The 10,493-nt window shown below is 36.3% G+C and overlaps 1 long non-coding RNA gene across 1 annotated transcript in view; it reads right to left on the bottom strand.

The window, feature by feature from the left end:
- Positions 1–10,150, bottom strand: part of LOC105519352 — an 18,638-nt gene extending 8,488 nt beyond the window's left edge. Inside the window, exon 1 of the long non-coding RNA XR_001002951.1 lies at positions 10,015–10,150. This is a non-coding gene — a long non-coding RNA (uncharacterized LOC105519352). The remainder of the gene's footprint in view (positions 1–10,014) is intronic.
- Between the last annotated feature and the right edge of the window lie 343 nt (positions 10,151–10,493).

Below are 10,493 nucleotides of genomic sequence, written 5' to 3' on the forward strand. Positions count from 1 at the left end.
TATTTGAAGAAAATATCTTTCAAGAGTGAAGGTGAAAGACATTTTTAGATAAAAGAAGCTAAGAAAATTTGTTGGTGACAGACCTACACTATAAGAAATGGTAAGAAAAGTTTCTATAGGATGAGCTTCAGACATGAATGATGAGCATTAGAAATGTTTATTTCTTATAAATTACAACTAAATGAAATTTACTTTTTAAAATTTCAGGGCAATTTTTTCATGAAAAATGCTGAATGATACCATTTGCCACAATCAAATCAAAGCAGGCAGACAAGAGTGTCCTTCCCCACAGGAGGCCTCTCTAGTCTCAGCTCCCTCAAGCAATGCATCTGGTATTTGGAAATAGGTCAGAACATTCACGTGGCTTTTGCTATTGGCCGGGAAATAGCTTTTTTGAACTATCCTTTTTTCCAACCTACAAATACTATTTTGTGTGATCTAGACTTGCTGTAAAGGGCAAGGTGCAAAAAAAAAAAAAAAAAAAAAAAAAGGAGAACATCTTTATGAACAACCTGGCTACTGCACTACAACTTCAGAAATCAAAGCTTACACAATAATTGAAGCTAAAGGTTTGATTATTTTCCCCAGTAGCATTAAAAAAATGAAGTAGACATATGCTGATCATTTAAAAGTGATGTCCTTCTCAGCTCAGTTCAATCCTGACATTCTTCAGAATGAAAGACTCAAAACTCCTGTGTATTTGACATAACAGCTAACTGCATTACCTGACCCCAGAGTGGATCCTGTGCTGGAAAAGAAACATTATTGGGGTCAACCAACAAAATTGAAACATGAATGGGAGATTAAAACATGCTACCAATGTTAAATTTACTGAAGTTGATAACTGAATGGTGGTTATAAAGAGAATAACCTTATTCTTAGGAAATGCATAAGTATTTAATAATAAGGGGCCATGGTGTATATAACTGTCCTTCAAAAATAGGTATGCATATACATATATATGGAGAAAAAAAGAGAGTCAGAGAAAGAAATAAATGAAAAAGCAGTGTGGTAAACTGTTAACAAATAGGTCAATCTGGGTAAATGGCATATGGGTATTCTTAGTGTTATTTTGTACTTTTCTGTATGCTTCCAATTATTTCCAAATAACTGAAAGCCTTTAAAAATAAAATAAGTAAACATTTTTAAAAGGTGGAAACAACCAAAATCACTCTGTATGTAACTAGTGATTATTGGGAAAAAAAAGTTTAATTTCAGTAAGAAATGTCTGCTTGTGAAAATCACTTTATTACAACAAACTATTAGAGTTTATGGACTTTTTTTTTTTTTTTTTTTTGAGACAGAGTCACGCTCTGTTACCTAGGCTGGAGTGCAGTGGCATGATCACAGTTCACTGCAACCTCTACCCCTCAGGCTCAAGCAATCCTCCTGTCTCAGCCTCCTGAATAGCTGAGACTGCAGGCCAGTCTCACAGTGCCAGGCTAATCTTTCGTATTTTTTGTAGAAAAGCAGTTTTCCCATGTTGGTCAGGCTGGTATCAAACTCCTGAGCTGAAGTGATCTGCCTGCTTTGGCCTCCCAAAATGCTGGGATTACAAGCCTGTGCCTGCGTGCCTGACCCAAGTTCATGAACATTTAACACGCAATATTCTTTTCAAGCTTAAGCATTGTAGTTAACATGTATTCCTCTTGCTTCATATTGCTTAGTCCTTAATTTTTAAACATGTGAAAACATACATGGATATAAAAAAGTACACTTTTCCACACAATATTTTCTAAATATTTCTTTCTCTCCTCTCTTTATCTCTCCTTTCCTTCCTCCCATCTCTATATCATCCCTGTCTCTATCTCCTTTTCATTCTGCCTAAGGCAGAAACTTGGAATTTAATATTTGGTCTCAAAAACAGTTACAGAGACACATTTCTTGATGTCCTCAGTGAGGACTGGAAGGAGAATGCTTTCAGGTGGTCCTTCTCTTTGGCTAGATTGATGTACCTAATCAAATTTAATAATACCCCAAAATAGAGTAGGATAAATTAGCTAATTGCTTATTTTCAAATCAATCTATGTTGCTAATATTTTTAATATACTTTATATTATTTTAAAAAACATGGGGCTAGATTCAGCAACATCAAATCATGGGTTGAAAAAATAGGCAAAATATTTCAGGAAAATAAAGCATGGCCTCCAAAATAACAGTTTGCCCTGTGATATCAGATTTGGGCAGGAGATCCAGTCCTCAAACACTCCTGCATGGATTGGAAGGCCTAACATCTTCTTGGGTTCAAGGGTAGAAAGTTGAGCAGAGTAACTTGCATGTGTAGGAAATTTTCCTTTTTTTTTTTTTTTTTTAGAGACAGGGTTTGGGTCTGTCACCCAGGCTGGAGTGCAGTGGTTCAATTATAGCTCATTGCAGCCACTGCAGCCTCTGCAATCCTGATGCCCTGGCCACAAATGATCCCCCTGCCTCAGTATCTCGAGTAGTTGGGATAACAGGTCAAGCTACCATGCCTGGCTTGGAAATTTATTTTATTTATTTATGTGTTTGTTTTTAAAGGCTAGTCAAGTGAAGCAGTGGAATTGGAGAAGGAATAAATAAATCTGTAGCTTGTTGTAATTGTAAACACCACTGCATTCGGACTAGCCTGGTTTGGAAAATTTATGTTTTAAGAACAATGCTAGCTCCAATCCATAGAATGGAGAGAAGAAAAAGTGAGAGTGGTAATCAGAACTTCCTCGAAAATAAACAAAACATACAGGTAAATGAGAAAACAGTATTTACACAGAGGCAGCCAAGTTAAATCTAAATAAAAAGTTGCCGGAGGATGGTCTAACAATTTCTATTAAGGAAAAGGGGAATAATTTTGGAATATTGCTTTGCAGAGATTTGCATTCTTTTGTTGCAAATTAAAGATTTAAAATATATATACTGACAAAATACCTTGGAAGGAAAGAGCACCAGTGTTCCTTTAGTTCTGAAGAACTACAGTTTTTAAAAATGGGAGAAAAAGTTAAAACTACATAAAATACTTATAACAACATATTAAGACTGTCGTTCTAGATAAAAATGTCAGCAGCTGGTTGTCACTGATGTGGGTACATGTGTAAATTGTACCATCCTCATAACTGGGCCTTGATGGGCCCTGCTGTTTCACAGGCAGTATTACAGTGATGGGAAGTGGATCTCAGAGCGGAAGACAGGTTGGTTTGGAAGTTAAACACTTAATTGTAACTATGTGATGCAAGCTATGTCCTCACAGGCAAGTCACTGAACTACTCTGAGCTCGCTTCCACAACTGAAAAGTGGGTCAGTTAAACCTCTGAGTGTTCTTGTAGCTTGAAGTGCTATTCAAATATACAGAATATTCGTTTTCAGGTTAAATCATACTTGTGAAATTTGGCATTTGGATGGAACACTCTTGGCCAAGAAACAATATGTTTTTAGAGAAAAAAAACCCACAGTATTTTATTTCTTTATAAGATAAATAAATTGCAATATATGCAATTTGCTAAAATTGGTTCCTATTGGTTCCCAGAAAACTTACTCTTCATTACTACGATTCTCTGATTGAGGTCAATTCACCTATTGTTTACTAAAGATTAATATTTTCTCCACTATTTCACTGCAACATTAATATGCAAATTGAAAATGTTTTAAGGTCTATTCATACATGAACTTATCACCCTCTCGCTATTTAAAAAATTGTAGCAAAGTTACGTATAGCATACAATTGACCGTTAGTGACATTTAGTCCATTCACAATATTATGTAACCATCAACACTATCTCTTTTCAGAACATTTTCATTACCCCTAAAGCAAACCCTATACTCATTAAGCAGTCACTCCCCATGCCCCCCTGTTCCTAGCACCAATACCACATTTTGTTTACTCATTCATCAGTTGACAAACATATGATTTATTTCCACTTTTAGGCTATTATGAACAATGCTGCTATAAACATTTTGTATGAATGTATGTTTTTATTTTTCTTGGCTCTATATGGAGGACTGAAATTGCTGAGTCAAAAGGTAATTCTAGGCAAAACTTATTATGGAGTCATCAAACTTTTCTGCAGTGGCTGCCACATTTTATTTATCTACCAGCAATAGCTTCCCCATTCCCTATCTCCACACCACCTCAGGATGAGAGAGCGGGCCACCTACTTGGCCCAAAATATGCATAATTACATATATCCCATGTCTAATTACTCATGCCAGTTTGTAGAAGAGTAATAACAGCAAAAGAAATAGGTGCCAGTCATTGTTGTAAATGACTTATACATATTCATATAGCTTTATAACCAATATAACAGCATAAACCTGGCTTCCATTCCCCCTCCCATTTAAAAAAAAGGCTTTTTGAAAACTCTGTCATCAAAGATTTTATGTTTCCAGTTTGAACGTCCCTCTTTTACCTGCAACATAGAGAAGACATTAAGCAATAGAAACTGAAAACCTTTACAGAAATATTCTACGAAAAAGAAGATATGCAGGGAATGATACAAACATGTATTTCTTCCCAATAAGCTTTGGAAATGTTTTCCTAAAGCAAATAGCTGCATTGAAGATTCTGTTAAATTAATAACTTGGAAACATTTTATTTGTCTCAACTTTTTATGATGATGCATGAGGCTTGGTAGAGTGGAGGGAGGAGGAAAGAAGACTGTTGAGTGCATGTGATGAACCCTCAAATAAGAATGAGACTTCGTGTGTGGTGGTTCAGAGCAGGAGCTACAAATTGCATGATCCCTGTGAACCCAAGAGTGTCGACCCTGGATGTCCACGGTAGGGAGCCACATTACCCATCCTTATGCCAGCCTAAGAATGTGTATTAGAAAACTAACCTGCATTCTGTGAATCAAACCTTTGTTTTAGACTGTCACCTCTCTACAGATAGCAATAAATAATCTGCTATACAAAAATTCAGGCCATCCAGTATATGATTATTTGATTAATTTCATTTGCATATTTTTTGTGTGTGTAGATGGCATCTTGCTATGTTGTCCAGGCTGATCTTGAACTCCTGCCCTCAAGTGATCCTCCCAAAGTGCTAGGATTACAGGTGTGAGACCACCCTGCCCGACCTATTTGTATTATTAGATTACATTTATTTACAGAGTTAATTTGGGAGTATAAAAGCAATTTTTCAAACTTAAATGGACTATTGAATAATACTTGGTGAAGAAGGATCTGTTTTAGAGGTTTAAAAACACAGATAAGACTGGGCATTGGGGGATGTTGGAGAGGGAGTTCTAGAGACTTCCTCACTGAACTCTCCTTCCACAGCCCCTGAACACTCACTCCCCAAGTACTCAAAGAGCCCTGTTGAAAAACCACTGATCAAAACTAAAGGAGATTGTTCCAATAGTTACCATAATTTAACTACCATTTTCACATATTTGCAATGAAAAAAGTACAAAGCATGCAAGTGCCGTAGAGGAGGTCAAAAAGTTAGTTACTGGCTTAATAGATATCATATTAAAATGTTTTGCATTTTAAGAAAGTTCCATTTAATAACTTTTCTCTACCTGTCCTAGACGATATGAAGTTGACAGTGCCCTTTCATAGCTAATCCACATAAACACAGGACCAAGCTGGGGTCTTACCAGAAGGTGGCCACTAAATTCACCATGGGCCAGGCCAAGAGAAGGGATCTCCCAGCACAGGTGCGGCCTTTGCTGGCTTTGTCCACACCATTGGCTGTCCACAGGTTGTTCAGTGGCATTTTATTTTTTAATCCGAAAGCATTTTCTGTACTTAGAAAGATAATCAAGCAAGATCTCTGTCAGTTTGTTTCTTAGATGCTGTGGGAGCAGCTGTGCTCATGGAAAGATACCAGTTCTCCCTGTTCCAGGAAAAAGCAGGCCTAATTCATCTCTATTACCTTGTATGCATAACACAGGCGATAGTTAGATGAGCGTTTACAAAACATGTGCTGAGAGAAGCCTGGCTCAAGAAGGTGCTGCACACAATTTATGAATGTCAGCAAATAGCTATGGACTGACTGGTCAATTGAGTATGAACCATATTTTACCTTTTAAAGATGTTGCTTTTACAGAGAACTATTAATGCATTTATTATCTATCTCAGACTTACTTCAAAAACATTTTGAGGAACTGAACAAAGACTAAAAAATGCATGATTTATAAAAATAATAATATGTATAGAAGTTTTACTTAGGAGAGACAGACTAAAAAATATATAACCTTGAATTAGAGGGATTTAAAATATGTTTCAACCTTAGTTTTTATAAGATATTTTAACCTTTAAAACAGAGGTTATTTTAAATTTCTCAAGATTTTGTTCATACCACTTTTTTTTTTAATATATTCTGGTTAAAACTGAAAAACTATAGCCTACAAACTGAATCCAACTTAGAAAACAAAACCAAACATACCTCAACTAGAGGCCAGTAGGTCTTCTGTGCAAGTGATAGACACATTTCCCATTTATCTCGGGAGAATAAGAAGGTGATCGATTTTGTCAGCAGTGAAATTGCTTTTTTGACAATTTCTGCCTAATCCGCCTTAGACCTCTAATATAGAAACCAACATATCTCTTGGGTTATTTTACAAATTTAATGCTCAGATGGACCTGCATTTTAAATAGTTATAAACCTGATGAAGGATTCCCAGGCAACGTGGGCACAGCACTGGGGGACTTCCCACTAGTCAGAACTACCTGGGGAGACACCAAAGCTACAATGAGATCAAAGACCCCTCATGTGGAAATCTCCCTGTGACTTCACTGATTCCTGAGACAACGCTAAAACTCTTCAGTGGAACTTATGAAATGAATAATTTTGCAGGAACCATGCATGAAGAATAATCTAGATGCAGAACTTAGGGCACATTGAATATAAGAATACAGGTTGAAAAAGTGTCTTGTGATATAAGATGACTTTTTTCCTGAAAATTTTTTAAATATTTTTTACCCTATGTCTGTTGTATCTGAAGATTTTTATGAAACAGTTATCAGATAAAATCATTTTTCTAGATAACACCTCTAAAGTCATTAACAAATAACAATATATGACCCATTGGAAATGCAGACAAACACCTGCTTGTTTTTACAGATTTTTAGATTTTCTACCATAAGTATCTGTGTGTACAAATCTGAAGATGCTGTGTGGAAACTTCCACATATGTGAACTTGGAAAAAATTATTTGAGTAATTCTTCTTTTAGTTCAGTAAAGTGCTAATACTGTCCACTTTTTTGAAACCAAATCAAGGAGTTATCTAAAAGCCCAGAACAAGAGGCTAGTGCAGTGGCTCATTCCTATAATCCCAGCACTTCTAGAGGCTGAAGTGGAAAGATCGCTTAAGCCTGGGAGTTCTAAACCAGCCTAGGTAACATAGTGAGATTCCCATCTATATAAAAAAAATTTTTTTTAATTAGCTGGGTGTGGTGGTATATGCCTGTATTTTCAGCTGCTCCAGAGGCTGAAGTATGAGGATCCCTTGAGCCCAGGAGGTTGAGGCTGTAGTGAGCTGTGATCATACCACTGCACTCCAGCCTGGATGACAGAGTGAGACCCCAGAACAAAGTTGATATTCTCCTGCAATATTTACTAAGCATCTACCACGTGCCAATCTCTCTCCTAAATATTTTTTGCACACTGTTTCATTAGATCCTGAAATTGCAAAAATGGCAATTACTTTTGCACCAACCTAATACATCATGTAGTCTCTATTAGCCTCATTTTATAGATGAGGAAACTCATGGATAGGTAAAGTAAATTGCCCACATTATAACACAGACAACCTAACTTGAAAGCTTCTCGTGGTAACCACTTGACTTCTACGGGTGTTGACCCACCTTCTAAAGCTGTTGCAGGGAAGAAGCGTTCACGAAGCACTCCCTTCATCTTTCCTACCCTCACCCTTCCTCCCTCCCCAGGACCATCAGGCTAGCTGATGGGATTGCTCTTAGAGAATGAGGGGATAAATCTCATGACATTCTATCAACAAACTAGATACTACCTTGGAAATGTTTAAAATGTATTACAACATGGCTTTGTACTCAAATGGATTCTCTTAGGGTCCCTCTATGTTTCTTCACTCTCAGTCACTGACACTATTATACTATTTCAGTAGAAATGAGAAAGTGTGAATTTAATATAAACTGGCTCATAGGAGGAGGAGGAAGATGAGGAAGAGTAGGAGTAGCAGCAGAGAAGGGAAAGAGGAAGAAGGAAGAAAAAAGGGAGGAGGAGGAGGAGGAGGGGGAAGAAATCTACTTTAGTATTTATGCTGGAGAAAAAGCCCCAGCGAACCCTGGAAATTTACAGGATTCTAAGGACATTTCCCCAGTTCTAAGATAGAGATGCTCCCTTAGGTGCTCGGGAGTAAGGGTCATGGATCATGGTATATTTCATAAGTATCTGTTTACAGTTCCATTTATAACAAGGTAATAGTCATCTTCATCTTTTGACATAAACAAAATTCATTTTTCATTGTTTCTGTATTCTTTTACAAGTAAATATAATGGTAGTGATGACTAAGGAGACTGTAGGCTAAATACAGCCTCTTTCTTTAAAGTTTTCATCGATCTCTGCTAGTAATAATACATTAATAAAGCAGATTCTGTCTTTAAAAAGCCATAATTTTATTTCAAAAAATAACTTCTCATTTAAAATTTGAATGAGTACCAAGAGCGCTCACGAAGGCCTCATCTGACTTTAATTAATGAGAGAAGTTTTTAATGTCATATAAAATAAATGACAATAATCACAGAACAATTTCAGTTTTACTATTAACCTCCAGCAGAACTGGAGCAAATATAATCCCTTTGTGAAGAAACAAACATTTAAATCCTTTTTATCACTATGCATAAACTAACATTTACTTGTTTTGACAAAATACAAATATGACAATTGGTCAACTATTTTTTCCACTTGAGTTGATTACTGTAGCATCAACATAAAAAGCAAGAGAGCTTCCGACCAGAGCCTGGAGGTGAGCTAAGGTCCAGTGCAACCTACGTCATTCCACTCCCTTTTTATGGATAAGTGGAAAAATTAGACACTAAATTCAGATTATCAATTTGAACAGATTAATTGATTCAAGGTACCATACAATGCTCCTTTTTAAAGTGAGATGTGACAGGGAAGAAATATTTGTTATTGCAGGGAGATATTTCTTTTTAGTTGTTGTTTTTCCCTGAAAAAAATTGTCACATTAATAGTAAACATAAACGTCCCCAGATGTTTACTGTGGGAAGGCTCGTACCTAATTTCCTAAAAATTGTGGCAAAAACTAGTACAAGGTGTCAGCATTCATCACTGATAGGAAACTTCTTAAAAAAAGTCTATGTTTCTATCTCAAGGGCCTTGGACTTATAACCAAATTAAAATAACTTATATCACTTTCACTTTCTAATATTCTCAATGAATGTAAAAAGTACATAAAAATAATCTTCTAGGAACTGAGTCTCTTAAACAAAGACATTATTAAATATTTTGATACCAATTTTGTCACGTCATAAAAACCCTTGCTTGGATGCAAAGAGCCACCTCAAAAGCATATGCAAAAAATGAAAAATGTTGCACATCTTTTGTGATAATGAGTCAAGCAAAATAAAAATTCAGCTCCTCCATAGACACAATTTTTTAGCAGACAGAAAGGGAACATCATCTTTATAGGAAATGTTTTTAGCAGAATACTATAGATTCTGTAAAACTCATTAAAGGGTTATTGGTGTCCAGGACAATAAATGGCTTCTGGTGAGAAAATAAAGGCCTACTCTTTCTAAATACTATCATAACTACAAAGATTAAGACAAAATAAGTAAAGAAAAATATATTCCCCTTAAAAGTTGAATGTGAATGGTCTGCAAGGTCTGAAGAAGGATGAAATGAGCAGTCTTGTTGTTTATCTTTCTGGCTGAGCACAGTTGGGTACAATGAGGGGTGGCAGAACAAGCACAGTCTTGCCTCGAAAGCTGGCCTGGACTACTCTAGCCAGTTCCCCCCAGCAATTTCCCAGGGCCACTTACTGATCCTTTCTCAGCCTCCGTTTTCATATCTAAAACCTAGAAATGACAAAACCTACCTTGGAAGGCAGTAGAGAAAGCTAGGTGATACCTCAGTAATGTTTCTAGTATGGTTCTGAGAACCTTTCCAATAAATTTTAGTTTCCTATATGTATTTACCTGGGTTAAATACAGAGAACGGTAACTACTCTTAATATTTTTAAAAATAGAGATTTATCTTTGTCAGTGGCTTTTTCAGGACACTTCACTTGGATCTCATGCCAAGGCCTAGACAACCTTCATTCTGTCCTATTTATGATATCACCACCTCGACAGTTAAATTTGTAGGCAATTGCTCTCATCCAAAACATATTATCTTCATCTTTGTTTCTGACGTTTTTGATTGCTGGACTTCTCATTTATTTCTTCTTTCATTATGCAATCTGCTTCATGTTTTACTAGATTCCAAGCAGATGAGAGTTGTTTTTTTATGCACCACAAAGGAAAGGTTGATTTCAGTGGTGACAGAAAACCAAATGGTTGTGGAATCTTCTGCAAA

The sequence above is a fragment of the Colobus angolensis genome, unplaced genomic scaffold (genome assembly GCF_000951035.1).
Source record: "Colobus angolensis palliatus isolate OR3802 unplaced genomic scaffold, Cang.pa_1.0 Scaffold345, whole genome shotgun sequence".
NCBI classification, from domain to species: Eukaryota; Metazoa; Chordata; class Mammalia; order Primates; family Cercopithecidae; genus Colobus; species Colobus angolensis.